The sequence below is a fragment of the Mastigoproctus giganteus genome, chromosome 1 (genome assembly GCF_048544385.1).
Source record: "Mastigoproctus giganteus isolate SK-2022 chromosome 1, ASM4854438v1, whole genome shotgun sequence".
Taxonomy (NCBI): Eukaryota; Metazoa; Arthropoda; class Arachnida; order Uropygi; family Thelyphonidae; genus Mastigoproctus; species Mastigoproctus giganteus.
The window spans coordinates 109,368,114-109,383,293 of record NC_143575.1 but is presented as its reverse complement, the minus strand read 5'-3'; the positions used below and the strand labels follow the sequence as shown (position 1 = coordinate 109,383,293).

Below are 15,180 nucleotides of genomic sequence, written 5' to 3'. Positions count from 1 at the left end.
TGAATGAAGCATCACTGGAACTTCTGTTTTGTGGTACTGTCCAAATATTTCTGCAATTCAGTTGGAAATGTCCACAACATATTTGAATCTTTGTCCTTTTAACCGAATTTTCATTTTGGAGGACATGAAGAAGTCAAAGGGAATCAGGTCAGAAAAATATGGAGGATGTGGGACCATTACGTTTTGTTCTCGGCTAAAAATTATTGGACTGGCAAAGTGGCGTGCATTGGCACAGTGCTGTTAATGCAGAAGCCAATCCTGAGTGCACCATTTGTATGGAAGTTTTCTACTGACATCTACCTTCAGATTTCCTAGGACTGTGATGTGGAACTCATTGGCAATTTACAGTTTGGCCTGGTGGAAGTAACTCCTGATGAAAAATTCCCTCATCGTTGAAGAAAACAGTCAGCATACTTGTGATGTTGATCTGACGTGCCTTGCCTATTTTTGGATGGAGAGATGGACTTTTCCACTGGGAAAACTGCTGCTTTGTTTCTCGATCATAACCATAAACCCAGCTTTCATTCCCTGTCATGACCTTGGAAAGGAAATTTCTGGTCTGTCCTTGCAGGTCCCAGCACACAGAAGACCAATTTTGTTTCTGTTCAACACTCAGCATATAGGACAAGTTTTGTAGCCATCTGCCTCATGTTTAAATTTTCAGTTAAAATGGGCCAGAATGTACCATGCAAGAAGCCTAGAATGCCACAAATATCATTAATCATTTGCCTTCTGTCCTCATGGATGATGTGGTGTACTTTTTCAATATTTTCATCAGTCCAACTTGATGAGGGGATGAATTGAGCACTCAAAATTCTCAACAGAAGTTTGGTTGCCTTGGAAATACAAATACCATTGAAAAGTTTGTGTTCTGCTCATAACTTGAATACTAAAAGCCTGTTTAAGCATTTTTTAAGTCTCCAAACTGTTTTCCCAAGTTTATAACAAAATTTGATGCATTCACTGTTCCTTAATGTGGTCCATAATCTTACTCGGCTACAAAACACATCAAAGCCACCTGAACAAATGCAAAATATTCTATTGGTGCAAAACTCACCGCACTAGCACACAGCAAATTAGTTCAGCAGTATCTAATGGGACACTGACCTGCTACATGTGTTTAGTGCTCTCTGCAGAAATTCTAGAAACTTTCAAAAATAAGCTTTTGACTTGTGCCTCATATGCATATTTATATATATATATATATATATACACACACAAAATAATTAGAGTAAAAAATATAACTGGTGTAATAATATAAATTCATGGAAAGTAAAATTAATTATAATATGCAAGATCATAAATCACGCTATAATACAAATTTATAAAATAAAAGAATCCATTAAGCTAATAAGTAACTCAATCTCTGACAAAAGAATGAAAATAGAATTGTCAAAATGAACCATACATAACTCTATTCATAATCATACTGATCACTAATATGCATTCCTGTCTACACACACACCTAAAACATTACACAAGTACACTTATCTCACTATGCACCACAGCCTACTTATCCAAAAAGGTAGTACAGTTAATCAAATTAAATGTTCAAAGGAAGAGAGAGAATCAAAACTAAAGTATAGTATCACACATGATCAATGTCATCACAAATTGATTTAACATTACACCTGTCTAGAACTTGCCAATGCACCACTAAAAATAAAATCAAATAACCAACCAATCTGTCTAGAACAAACAGATATAAGTCTATTTAAGATAGAAGTCAAGAATAAACTAATTTAGACAATAACCGAGGGCTAGGTATACGTACCTTGAGTCCAAATAAAGTACAAATGCCCTAAAGGAGAAAATTATTAAATATCAACAGAAAAATGTATATATACAAATATAAACAAATATACTGCTAATTATTATCTTACATTGAATGGCACGTTGCCAGTGGCTAGCACCATTCAATATATTAAAACCATAATTAGCAAAGTTATCCACTTCTGATTCCGCTTTACCAGGTAAGGAGAATAGCTACATAGTAAGCCATATAATATTTTACTATATATTGAGTGACTGCAATTCTTCCCACACAAAAGTATATCACGAGAGCCTTTTCAATCAATTTGACCATGGAGACTCTGTGTAAGGCTTGTAGTGTAAAATTTTTTGAGCATGGTTTGTGTTGTTAAGAGGAGAGACTGTTTTTACAGGGATGGGGTACAATTAAATAGAAAGGATTCGAGAATATTTGCTGATGCTATCAAGGCAGAGTTAGGTGGGTCAGAAAACTGCTGTCTTGGTAAGGGAACACACAAATGTACTTTAACAGTAGCCACAAGCAGAGGTGAATGTGATTCTTGCACTGCTTCTATTGGGATGTACATCAGCTTATAAATGCACAGTGTTGGAGATAATAAGGCCTGTTGGAGATCTTCACGGGATAAGCAAATACATAGGATGTGTTAAGGATACTAAAAGCAATATCAAATGCAAACATAGCAGGGATATCAGAAACATGGTGCAGAACTTGAAAATGGTGGACAAGGAGGACATTTTTTTATTATTTTATATTTTTTATTTTTATTTATTGTATACTAAGCAGTCCCAGCCAGCTTTTCTGGCATCCCCGCCACTATTCACAGTATTGTACAGATAATTACAGACTTATAGCAATAATTCCCATTCCATTGCAGCCCTGCAGTTCATATAATGTGAATTTGGAATCCCTGCCTGAAAGTAGCTAATGAGAAATTGCATCAGTGCATACAATTTCAATGTGATATCCAGTCTAAGAAAAAGTCTTTTAATAAATGAAATACACCGACTTAAAAGACCAATCGGTGATGAAATGCATAACCTGAAGCACCTACCCTTGTCAAGTACTCACACTTGAAAGACCACTTAGTAAAGCACCTGTCCTCGAATACTCCGACTCGAAAAACCACTTAGTGATGAAATGTGGGCTAACTAGGGATGAATTGGCCTATTCGCACTAACCCTCTTAAACCAGTGATTGTCTACCAGCTGCCAATGCTCATACCTGCAGTACCAGGAACCACATCGCACAGCTGTCATCTGTAGCACAGGATCACCAAAGGGTTCGTACAATATGATATCCATAGGTGAAGCAGCTCACCTATGGATATCATATTGTACGAACTAGTCACTCCTAGAAATTTTAATTTCAATATGATGTAGCCAGAGGATCAAATCATATAGCAAGGATCACCCAAGAAAATGTTGTAGGAGCTTTTCACTGAATGGTGGAAATTGTTTTCAATGTGATATTTATGGTTCATGTTTTTAGGAAGAAATAGTCAGGCAGGATAGGGAGGGAGCATAATGCTCTTGGTTAAGAAGAAGCACATAGAATCTAATACACTGCAATTAAGAGTAGGAGTGTGCAATAAGACAAATGACTGTAATCAATATAATGAACAACTACGCAGACAGGTGGAACAGGCCAGTAGATCAGAATTCACAAAATTTATTTTTATTTTGTTATGTTCATTTTATTAATCCAGACCATAAAGAAAAATGAACAGAAAATTAGAACTGCTGTTGCTGCAGGATCTTTCATTTCTGCAAATATGACAGCTCGTTTCTGAGCAGCAATAATTGAGCAAATAGAAAAAGCACTCAGTATTTGAATTGATGACAGCAGAAAAAAACAGATCCCATTAGACAACAATGTAATTAAACAAAGAGGCCCTAAAAATTGATAACCATTTAAAAGAAAATGGAGATTCTTCTGTAAACCCAGAGTTTGTTGCCAGTAAAGGTTGGTTTGAGCGATTTAAAAATGGCTTCTCATTACATAACATAAGAATTCAAGGGGAAAGTGAATTGGCTGATAATGAAGCTTCCAAGAAATATGTAGAGGAATTTCAAAAAAATTATTGAAGAGCATGGATACACACTACATCAAGTTTTCAACTGCAACGAGACAGGTCTTCTTTGGTGGAAAAAAATGCAGAACATTTATTTTAAAAAAAAGAAAAGAAAACTGCAGCAGTTTTTAAGGCATAAAAAGATCGTGTAACATTACTTATGTGCAGTAATGCATCAGGAGATTACATGATAAAACCTATGGTGGTTTATAGATCCTAATCCTTGTGTAATGAAAGGTGTAAATAAAAATGCATTACCAGTATATTGGAAAGCAAATAAAAAAACTTGGGCTACCGATTTGTTTAAAGAACGGTTTCTAAATTGTTTTGTGCTAGTTGTTGACAACTATTTAAGTGGAAAAAAAATCTAGATTTCAAAGTTTTATTACTATTGGATAATGCGGCAGGCCATGCAAAAGATTTAAGTCATCCAAGTGTTGAAGTAATGCTGCTATCACCTAATACAACTTCTTTAATTCAGCCATTAAATCAAGGCATTTCATTGCCTTGATTTAAGGGCTGAAAAAAAAAAAGACCTTTAAAATTCACTACATCAGAAAATCGTCACAACGGATTTTGGAAAAAATGGATTCCGAACTATTGAAGTGATGGAGGCATGGAAACATTTTTCAATTGTGGACTATATCGTAATCATAGCTTTATCACTCAAAGAAGTAAAACTGTCAACATTAAATGTATGTTGAAAAAATGTATTGCAAAATGTAAGAGTCAGTTCATTTAGGAAATATGGCCAAATCAGCAGAAAACAGAATAGGTGTGATAGTAAAACTTGCTAAGTTGGTAGGAGGGGAAGGTTTTGATGATATGACTACTAAAGACGTTCAAGAATTACTGGTAGAAAGAGGCTGGCAAAGCGGATTTGGTAGACATGGCATCGGAGGTAAACCAAATCAATTCAGAGGATGACAGCGCAGATGAAAATTCTGAAGTTCCAAATTTTACACTAAAAGGCATACGAGAAGGCATAAACTTAGCAGAGCAATTCGAATCTTATTTTCTGAATGCAGATGCTTCAACTGAAAGGAACCAAGTTCAAATGGGTGCTTCAAAAATGGTTAGCTCCATACCATGAAATTTACAAAGATCTATCAAGCGAAAGCAAACAAATCCAGATTACTGATTTTTTAAAGAGAGCAGAATATACATGAAATCTAGATGCTGCAGAAGAAAGTTTAGAAGGTGAAGATATTTTGCAACAGAGAAAACATTCTCTGTTGATTATGCTCAGCAGCAACGAAGAGGAAGAAAATTAAATGAATGTACATTATTTTCCTTATATGCATCACAGTTTGTACGATGTTTGTTCAGTTTTGGAACGTAACCCCCCCCCCCCTTTTGTACTGATTCCTAGACAGTATAACACTGTTTTGCATTACACAAGATTGTATAGAAACCTAACTATCGTGTTATACAAGAGTTACCCATATATTATAATTATTATTGAACGGTCAGTGCTTTTGCACCATGTTTTGCTCATGTTGTTTGTTGTTATTTGGTTTTTAGGAGCATTAGCAACTAAGGCCATATTGCTCCAAGATATGCGGTGGTCATTCCCTGACCTTTCCACATCCTCCGTATTTGGTGGTGACAGGCTAGAAGCCCGGTCTAATCAAGAAGCATGTGCTACACACTGCTGCTCCTTCCCACCTGGCTACGGAGGCACCTATGTTTTGCTCATAGTGAACTATTCAAGTTGATAATTGGCATCGTTTTAATTGTATCTCATATTGTGAATCAACCTTCACAATGAGTTGCCGAAGTATTGCACTGCTTTGAATAAGTAACGCTTCACCAGTGGAGAAGACTAATGTTACTTATTTGCTGAGTAGTATCCACTGAGAATAAGTAGCATTAGTCTTCTCCAATGGTTTACACTGAGGATGCAGAGAGGACAGGAAGACCAGTTTCTGTAATAGTGCCTGAAAATGTTAACTGTCTGATAGATGAGAATGTGTTGGATGTGTTATTTATGACATTTTGGATATGCGGAAGCATTCTACTAAATGAGTTTTTTTTTTTTTTTATGAGAACCCCAAACACGAGAGGTATTATAACCTATAGTACTTAGTACCATGCTTGGGTTGGAGGTTGAGAAGACGAAAGAAGATATTTGTTGATATTGGACTTGAACTTCTGTAGATTGTAATTTTCAGAAAATGCGTATGAAGGAAGGTTGTTCCAGAAAACGGCAGTTGAATGAATAAATGAGGAAGATGAAAAGTTGGTTCTGTGGGTTTGAAGTTGGACAGTAAATGGATGTTGGCTGGTGGCGGCACGTGTTCGGACTGTTTTGAAAGAGAGAGCGGGAATTATAGAAGCCAATTCAGAAGAACAGTGCTCATGGAAGTATCTGTAGAAGAGGCATGCAGCAGAAACAGTGCGTCTATGAGAAAGCGAGTGGAGAGACTCTGTTAGAGATGAATCATTAATTAACCTAACTGCCCTCTTCTGAATGGAATCAAGAAGCCTGAGAGAGGTTTTGGGGGCACCACCCCAGATGTGGGAACAATATTCCATGGCAGGGCGGATTTGCGATTTATACAGAGTGAGCAGCTGTTTGGGAGAAAAGTAACGTCGAGAGCGAAAGAGAAAACCAAGTTTTTTAGATGCAGAGGAAGCAATATTTGTAATGTGCTTGTGCCAAGAGAGATTAGAAGTCAGGATAATCCCCAAAAGAGATATATCATTTGGCCTAGAAATCGGAGTGTTACTAAAGATAAGCATAGGAGCAGAAGAATCCTTTTTGCGAGATATAAGACAAGATTGAATTTTAGAAGGGTTGAAATCAACTAAGTTGTCTTTGCCCCACTGGAGAATTACCTGAAGATCGGCATTTAAGGAATTGGCAGCAGATTTTCGAGAACTTGAAGCTGATTGAGCTGGACAAGGTTTCTCAAAATGGAAAGTTGAATGCAATGTGCTATCATTGGCAAAACTATGGATAGGATTTCCAATCAATGGAAGAAGGTCATTGATATACAAGAGGAAAAGAGTGGGGGAAAGAACTGAACCTTGGGGACACCGGCATTAGTGGAGAAGTTAGAAGACAGAGAGCCATCTACCATCACCCTCAGTGAGCGATCAGAGAGAAAACTGGATAACCAATTACTATAAACAGTTGGCAAACCATAAGATGGAAGCTTGTTTAGAAGACCTTTATGCCAAACACGATCAAAAGCCTTTGAGATGTCAAGAGCAACTACTTGTGTTTCACCGAACCTTTCCATTGAATTAGTCCATAAATGGGTAACATAAGCCAGAATATCACCAGTGGATCGACACTGATGGAATCCATACTGGCGATCGTTGATTAGACGGAAGGTTTCTAGGTAGTTTAAGAGTTGGCGGTTAATTGATTTCTCCATTACTTTAGAAAGAGTAGAAGTAATTGCAATGGGACGATAATTGGATGGGAGGGATTTGTCACCCTTTTTAGGAACTGGCTGGATATGAGCAAATTTCCAAGCAGAAGGAAAAACACCTTTGGAATAAGAAAGTGAAAAAAGGCGGCAAAGTATAGGAGTAAGTTCAGGAGCACAGGTTTTGAGAACAAGTGGAGAAATACCATCAGGACCTGGAGCTTTCTTAGCATCAAGATTCATCAAAATCCTTCTGATATCCTTTTGACAGAAGACCACAGGAGGCATTGAATGGAGCGTGTTAGGAATGGTGGGAGGTGTTTTACCAAGATCATTAATACATGAGCTCAAAGAAAAATGGGATGCTAGCAGGTCAGCTTTATCCTTGGCTGAAGTGACAACAGAACCATCTGGTTTGGACAGAGGTGGGAGCAGAGATGGGCAAAAGTTGCGGCCAATAGCTTTGGCAAGAGACCAGAATGCTCGGCTACCATTAGGTCAATAAGCAAGTTTTCTACTCTTAGCCTGTTCAAACTCTAGTTTGGACTGATTAATAACTGCTTTACAATTGTTGCGAGCTTTGGTGTAGGCAGAAAATGAAACTGAAGAATTAGAAACAAGCCAATTACGATATGCAACGTTCTTCTCTTGGACAGCCTTAGCACATTTATTGGAAAACCAAGGTTTAGATAAAGGACGAGATTTTAAAGTGGAGTGTGGGATAAAGGATTCCATTCCTGCAAGAATAATTTCACTGACACGATCTGAGCAAACGTTGACATCAGAAGTTTTGAAACAGTAATCAAACCAAGGAAAAGAAGTCTCGCAGGTATTCCCATTTTGCATTCTTGTAATGCCAAACAATACGAGGTTGGGAATAGCCATGAGATAAAGGTTCCATTGGAGAAGAGGCAATCACCAAGTTGTGATCTGAAGTGCCTAAAGGACCTCTCACTTCAACCTTGTAATTAGAAGGGTTGTTTGTGAGAAAAAGATCAAGCGTATTGGCTGTATGATTAGGATTGTCCGGTATTCTTGTAGGTAAATGAACAATCTGTGCTAGGTCATTAGTAATTGCAAAAGCCTCAGCATCTCGCCCTGCTGGGTCAGTGTGACTAGAAAACGGAAGCCAGCTGGAGTTGTGAACGTTAAAATCACCAAGGGTAAATTACCTCACTGTTAGGAAAGTTGGACTGGAGAAAGTCAAGTTGCAAAGAGAAGAAGTCAAAGAGCTCCAAGTGATTAGTGGAGTTGGGAGAACGGTAGAGACAACAGATGAATTTTACACAATGAGGTAGAGAGATTTTAAGCCAGAGAAGATCAAAGAGAGGAGATTCCAAATTGCCAAGTCTCTGACAGGGAATATCAGAACGGACATATGCACAAGTACCACCTTTGAGGCGAAAGGAATCATACAGCAAATAATTTGGACATCTGAGATGAGCAGTAGTTGAATCAACTGATAACTGAGATTCAGTCAGAAAAAGTACATGGGGTTTGGAAGACTGCAAGTGGAAATGGACATCGTTGAGATTAGAATTGAGACCACGTATATTTGTGAAATGAATTAGGAAGTCCTTGGGAGGTTTAGATCTTTTCGCAGATAAGCTTGCTCTATTATTTTGACAATTCATGGTGTATTCAATAGTAAGAAAAAGTGGGTGGGACATGCTGTATGAAGCAATGAAATTTTTGGATATGGCGTACATGTGGTAAGAATATACCCAGATCCTTGACATAACGTGGCCTCGACAATGCTCCCCGCATACAGACTACTCGGACTCCCTCCAGTCACTATCTGGCAGAGTAGAGGTAGCAAGATTATACACTAGCTGATCCGGAAGCTTCCTAGAGAGTTACCAATAGGTTCAGTCCGGTGTACTAACTAGCGGCCGGCCTGCGAACACCGTTTTAGAGCTGTACCCTCGAAATGTAAGGAATATTGGATCTCGCTACGACATTCACCATAACCTCAAAAATCATCAATCATACTGCATGATGGAAGAGATAGGGAAGGGTTGGCCGGAACTTAGCTCTAGAGACTAAACATGGGTTCCACCACTTCAAGCCTCCAATAAGCAAAGTGGTGGTATTTCACTGGTTGATGAGAGTCATCTACCACCTAGTACTGCCTGGTAACATAGAGGGGCGGCGTTCCTCCATGTGGTGTGGGCGCCACACCTCGACCCCTGCTTACGTTGGTTCACACCTGGGTGGTCACCCACCATGTACTTGTGCATGAAGGTTATACCCAGGATTACTAAAAGTCCCACCATCGTGAAGGTGCAAGCAGAGGATTTGGCTGTCATAGACCGTCCGGACTTCGCCGAAATTGGGTCCACTTTGACTTGAGTGTCACCCGAATATCAGTTCCATCAGCGTTTTAGACTCCCAGGTAGCAAGAACAGCTTGTCTTGCATATCTGAGAGAATGTCTGTGACAACCTCAAGGACCATCCTCAAGGAGTATCCAAAGGTCTGAATGATGATCGAAAGCAACAGTGTGTCCTGCTTCAACTGCCATTCTTTATCATTTTGAGCAAGGCACTAATATTTTTTTTGGCACAAATTATGACCATTGATGAAACAGGATTTTTTCATTGTGATCTGGGACCAAAGAATAGTCAAAGGAATGGAGGCTGCAATCATTTAAAGAAGTTCCACACCCAGAAGTTTGGTGGGAAGGTAATAAAAAGGCCTCTGCCTTTTGGGACAAAGATGGGATTTTATTTGACTACCTGGAAAAGGGTAAAATGATAAGTGCTGAGCATTATTCATCATTTTTGAACAAACTGAATTTTGGAATCAAAGGTAAAGCACAGGGACAAGCTCACCCGAAGAGTGCTGTTTTTGCAGGACAATGCTCTAACACATGCATGCACGCACATAACACGTCAAAAACATGCCAAAATTGGCTGAACTAGGCTTCCAGCTTCTTCTTCATCCCCTATTCACCATATCTTGCACCCTCAGTCTACTACCTCTTTCCAAATCTGAAAAAAACATTTAAACAATATTAAATGTGCATCAAATTATGATATCATACTAGCAAAGGAAGCCTGGTTTGGGAGAGTCTTTCAATTTCTATTTGAGAGGGTTACACATGCTGAACATTGTTGTAGAAAATATGTGGAGTTGAAAGGCAAACATGTTAAGAATAAACTGTACATAACTGGATTATCTTGTTTCTTTCTAATTACAGGCCAAGAACTTATGAGCACCTCCTCGTACAGTGTAATTATAACTTACCATCTGTGCAAGCAAATATTGCTAAATCATTGATAGAACTTCATGGACCTTCCATGCCACCTCTCTACACTTTGGCAGGTGCAGCAAAAGCCTAGGGCTTCCTTGCACCATATGGCTAATACTAATACTGTCAAGAGCAAAAGGTGACTACAACAGTTTTCGACAATTTATAAATTCTTTTCAATGGGACAAATTGATGGTGTTAACAACTGTTAAGAGATAAACTGGAAGTTCAAGAAAGTAGCCATAGAAGCTACTAAGCATTTTATATTAAATAAGAGATACTGTAGAAAAATGTACAGGATTATAAATTAGCATGAGACACAGAAGCCTATATTAAGTATAAACTAGTCTGAAATCAAGTTACTAAGGGGACTGGGCAGGCTAAGGGAGATAACAGGAAGAATTTGGTTAAAAATGTGAAAAGGAAGCAGCAATAACTCTGCACATATCAGCACTAGAAGGAAAGGGCCAAATTACATTGGTCTACTGGACATGAATGGCATGGATGAACTTGTTGGGGCTGCTGACAAACTTAATAAATGTTTAGCATCGACATTCACAAGGGAAGAAGTTTTTAGGGATGGAGATAACTGCAGTACACTTAACTTTTACTGGGAGCTAATGATTTTATGATAACTGAGTGGAAGATAGAAGAGGAATTACTGAAGATAAAATTAAGGTACAGGCTGATCTCGATTAACATGGTTAATTTGTCCTGCGAGCGCATTGTGTAAAAGAGAAATGCGTTAATCGAATATAATAATCAATAGGAAAAATTATAATTGGTCCGTGATCATCATGAATATCCATAAAGAATTTTAAAAATACCTTTTAAATAACTTTTTAACTGTATACCATGTTAAAGATAATGAAAATAATTAGCAAGTTAAATATTTATTGTGTAAAATACATAATGAAGAAATTGTTACGGAAATATTTGAACAGTCATTTGAACAGTGTTGGCTTTCTTTTTTTCATCAATCAATTTCCGATAGCAGAAACAATCTTCTCTAGGCCCTGGTGAAATAAAATAAATAAATAAATAAATATCGCAGAGAACCTCAAACCTTCTGTTTGAGGTTCTCTGCAATACAAAAGATTTCATCTAGTTCTTTTACTGTTAACTCCATTGTGGTAACATTTTCATCTGGCTCATTTAAAAATTAATTTTTTTTTTTTTTTTTTTTTTTTCCATTTAAAAATTCTAATTTTTAAATGTAAGTCACAGTAAGTGACTTTATTAGTGGGAGACAAACATGTAACACGTTTGCTTCAGACGGTTGATGGAACACACTGAGTTAGGCAGTGGTCAAACACTTGTTTATTGCCCATCTGACACGGTGTAAGCTTAGCACACAATTCAAATCCTTTTCAAGTATCACATAAAAATAGATTGAATTAACTGGAAATTTGCATCGTGAAAAGTGGTATAATATTTTCAAATAGAGAATGTCTCCTCAGGCTATGCAAATGCCAAGGTGTATGCGCCTGTAACACGTCCGAAGGCATTGGCAGGCATTTTATGCCAGCTTACGTCATCCTACCTGGCGTTCGAAGTGCTGTCTAGTTTGCATGCCTTTACCCACTGCTTTCTGTAAAACTGGCATTGGAAGGCATTGCCGACACTGTGCTTCAAGCACTCGTCTAGTATATAGACATTATTACCATAGACATTAAGCACTCATCTACTATAGTCTCTCTTAGACATTAAGCACTCATCTACTATAGCCTCTCTTAGACATTAAGCACTCGTCTACTGTAGCCTCTCTTAGACATTAAGCACTCGTCTACTGTAGCCTCTCTTAGACATTAAGCACTCGTCTACTGTAGCCTCTCTTAGACATTAAGCACTCGTCTACTGTAGCCTCTCTTAGACATTAAGCACTCGTCTACTATAGCCCTTAATGTCTTTTTTGTATTCACAAAGGGGGGGGGGGAATGAAGTGGTGATGTGGGTAAATACAGACATATAAGCTTGACTTCTATGCTGGCAAAATAATGGGGTCAGTGATCAAAAAAGTAATGCAGGTTTATCTTCCCAAGAATGCAGTTATATGGCAATAACAGCATGAATTGAGCAATGGAGCTCATGCCTAACCAACTGATTAGCTGCTATGAGGTATTCAAAATACCGTCCCACATGAAAAGACTGCTGTACAAACTGGAGCAGTGTAGCATTATTGCTGCACTATAGATAAAGTTTATTTATCTATTGCTGCTATAGATAAAGGGTTGGCTGAGGAATGGCAGGAGTCAGAGTGATTATTAATGGGCACTAGTCCAGCTAGTTTGCAGACTATTGTTATTAGTCTTTCTAAGGGATTCTCATTTGTTAACGATAAGGAGTACTGGGCTCCTTATTGTTCTCAATATTTATTAATGATGAAGGCATTAATGTACGGTACTCACCTTGAATATAATCTGCAATAGTTTTATGGAGAGACTGATGGCTAAATTTAAGGTGGAATAAAAAATAAGTTAATTTAACGGAATTTTAAGATAAGCGCAAGGAAGCAAAAGTGCACCACTCCATCCCTGGTTGTCATAAGGTAGAAAATTGATAATGCCAATAGTCATAACGACGGACTTTTGTTAAGTTATAACGTCTTCAGTTGGCGAAGTTAAGTGGGGAGTAGATGCGTGCTGTATTTAAAGAATTATCTATACTCTCGTGATGCTCTTTGGAACACGTGGGAATCTAAAATGTGAGAGATTCCAAGCTGGGGAAAGATTAAAGGGGAGTTTCGCATTTATAATATTGAGATTAGAATGGTGTCGGAACCATTCAATAATGAGAGCTTCATATTGAAGAATTTTGTGGCTGGTTTTAAGTTTAATAATAGTGATAGCGGAATCGATTAGGGGAGTGTGATTGTGGGTATGGGCATGTATTGTAAGTTCCATGCTAGATTTTCCAATTCTAAAACTATTATAGTGGTAGTATGCGCGAGTATTAGAGGTCTTGGTAGAACCAAACTTTGTTGTAGTACTACCAATATAGCAGGCATCACAGTTTGGTTGACATTTGATCAGATAAATTATATTGTTCAAATCGCTAGTCGCTAGTCGGATACTTATGTGTGTCTTTGTAAGTATTAAATAAGGATCCGAGTTTATTATAAGCTGAAAAAATGAGGGAGATATCTGTGTCTGTAAATACTCACGAAATGACTTAACTAACGAACTTCAATACCTCACAGAAAAATTTATAGCTAGGAACTACCCAACCCAACTTATCCAACACACCATTTCTGCTGCCAAAAGTAAAATTAACAACCCACCCAAACCCACTACTAAGGCAAATACATGCATCATCCTTCCTCACCATAGTGAACTTGCCAGACAGTTCCGCCGAGTATTTACAGGCACAGATATCTCCCTCATTTTTTCAGCTTATAATAAACTCAGATCCTTATTTAATACTTACAAAGACACACATAAGTACTCGACTAGCGATTTGAACAATATAATTTATCTGATCAAATGTCAACCAAACTGTGATGCCTGCTATATTGGTAGTACTACAACAAAGTTTGGTTCTACCAAGACCTCTAATACTCGCGCATACTACCACTATAATAGTTTTAGAATTGGACAATCTAGCACGGAATTTACAATACATGCCCATACCCACAATCCCCTAAATCGATTCTGCTATCACTATTATTAAACTTAAAACCAGCGACAAAATTCTTCAATATAAAGCTCTCATTATTGAATGGTTCCAACACCATTCTAATCTCAATATTATAAATGCGAAACTCCCCTTTAATCTTTCCCCAGTTTGGAATCTCTCACATTTTAGATTCCCACGTGTTCCAAAGAGCATCACGAGAGTATAGATAATTCTTTAAATACAGCACGCGTCTACTCCCCACTTAACTTCGCCAACTGAAGACGTTATAACTTAACGAAAGTCCATCGTTATGACTATTGGCATTATCAATTTTCTACCTTATGACAACCAGGGACGGAGTGGTGCACTTTTGCTTCCTTGCGCTTATCTTAAAATTCCGTTAAATTAACTTATTTTTTATCCCGCCTTAATTCATTAATTTAATTATTCCACCTTAAATTTAGCCATCAGTCTCTCCATAAAATTATTGAAGATTATATTCAAGGTGAGTACCGTACATTAAGCATTTCGCTATTTAATACTTTAATATCTATAACTTTTATATTTGATGAAGGTATATAAAGTTTAATGTCTAAGCTTGCTGAAATACTGAGATACTTGCTAAGATAATGTCTAAGGTGAAAGGCTGGTTAATGAGAGGAATTAGGATATGCTAATACAACAAAACCCTGAGAAATTAGCCAGATGGGCTGAGAAGTGGCAACTGAGGTTTAATGCCAATAAATGCAAGGTATTGTATTTGGGGTGCAACAATTCCAGAATCACATACCATTAGGTGATATGTTATTTTGGGATTTTTCAAGTCTTGGGGTAACTGTAGAGCATGGCATGAAGTTCTCTGTGCAGTGCAGACTGGCTGCAAGGACAACTCACAGGATTTTGTCATTGATAAGTAGGAATTTTGCTAGCAGGGACAAGAGGTAATCGACCCATCTCACAAGACAATGATTAGGTTATATCTTGATTAATGCCTACAGGTCTGGAAGCCCATTTTAGGGAAGATGTAGATCTGTAAGAATATGTGCAGAAAAGAACAATAAGATTAGTCAGGGGACAGAAGAGTACTC

At 37.8% G+C, this 15,180-nt stretch overlaps 1 protein-coding gene across 1 annotated transcript in view; it reads right to left on the bottom strand.

The window, feature by feature from the left end:
* The window catches only part of LOC150091095 (uncharacterized), a 334,378-nt gene that overhangs the window by 67,705 nt on the left and 251,493 nt on the right, over positions 1-15,180 (bottom strand). The window lies entirely within an intron of this gene.